This window comes from Eubalaena glacialis, chromosome 11, assembly GCF_028564815.1.
Source record: "Eubalaena glacialis isolate mEubGla1 chromosome 11, mEubGla1.1.hap2.+ XY, whole genome shotgun sequence".
In the NCBI taxonomy this organism is placed as follows: domain Eukaryota; kingdom Metazoa; phylum Chordata; class Mammalia; order Artiodactyla; family Balaenidae; genus Eubalaena; species Eubalaena glacialis.
In genome coordinates, this window is record NC_083726.1 from 27789349 (window position 1) to 27790795 (window position 1447).

Genomic DNA, 1447 nt, shown 5'->3' on the forward strand with positions numbered 1-1447 from the left:
ATGCAAAATACATATGGGATTTTGAATACTTTGTAAGAAAAAAAATGAATGCAAAGTAGCTCATTAATAATTTTATATTGATTACATGCTGAAATGATGCTATTTTGGATATATTGAGTAAAATGAAATGTAGTATTCAAATTAATTTCTCGTTTCTTTTTACTTTTTAAAATTATTTATTTATTTATTTAGGCTGTGCCGGGTCTTAGTTGCAGCATGTAGAATCTTTGGTGTGGCATCTTTGTTTGCGGCATGGGGGCTTCTTAGTTGCGGCGTGGGGACTGTTAGTTGCAGCATGCATGCGGGATCTAGTTCCCTGACCAGGGATCAAACCTGGGCCCCCTGCATTGTGAGCACGGAGTCTTACCCACTGGACCACCAGGGAAGTCCTCTTTTTACTTTTTAAATGTGACTACTTAGAAAATGTAAAGTTATATGTGTGGCTCACATTTTATTTCTATTGGACAACACTAGCCTAGAGAAATCAGATGCTTGTTTATTCTAATTGCTATGATTCTACCTTGTTTTTCTTGCTCCTTTTACAAACTCAAGTCCCTTTGAAGATTCTTCACATTGATACTAGGAGCCTGCTTCCTCATTCCTATTTCAGGAGCAGAGCTCCTCCCACCATTCTTCCTGGCACCCCTCTGCCTAACTCCTGGTGCGGACAGCTTGGGTAAAACATGTTCCTATGGTTGCAAAGAATGCCCTGTTTTCAGGGGCACCTGGGTCAGAATTTTACATGGACTGTGACTCGTGGTGGACGTGGGAATATAAACCTGGCGCAGGTTTAACCTTTTCACGGGGTTTGGGTTTTGTCCCAGAAGATCTTAGGGGGTGAAAAACCACAGTACATCAAGTACAGTATGTGGTGTAAAGAGAAGCAGGAGTCCCGGACTGATGTTAGAAGATGTGGATTCAAATCCCTGGTCAGCCACTAATTAGCTAGGTTTGATTTGGACAAATCACGGTATTTGAGCCTCAGTTTCTCTCTCTGTCAGATGCCTGTAAGGTTAACTCAATGCTTACTTCAGAGGATTGCTGAAATATCTTATGAGAACATGTATAAGAAAATATGTGTGACTTGCAAAGCTCTGTTTATGGTGGCAAATTCATGGCCAGAGGTGCAGATCCTGGGGGCAGATGGTTTTGTTTGGCCAAAAAAGTGTGTTTTGTTTAGTTGAATTGGAGTGACTGCCGTGGGGGACACTCCTCCATTTCTCACAGACTTTACCATTCTTGTTATCTTAATCCAGCTGATTTGTGTCACCTGCCTGGCTGCTGAAGATGGATGTGTTTGTGTACCTTGCAAGATGGGAGGGGCCACACGTAGTAACACAGCTATGCCTGGTGGCTGGCACAGCTCCTGTCCCCAGGAGCTCACAGCAAGCACATAAGTTACAGCATAACCAAGTCTGGATGGACGGATGTTTACCGAGCACCTGAT

The 1447-nt window shown here is 42.8% G+C and overlaps 1 non-coding gene across 1 annotated transcript; it reads right to left on the reverse strand.

Annotated features, from left to right (window-relative positions):
- Positions 1-312: 312 nt before the first annotated feature.
- On the reverse strand, positions 313-385 carry TRNAV-CAC (transfer RNA valine (anticodon CAC)). Its single transcript has one exon. It is a non-coding gene; the product is annotated as a tRNA-Val (tRNA).
- Between the last annotated feature and the right edge of the window lie 1062 nt (positions 386-1447).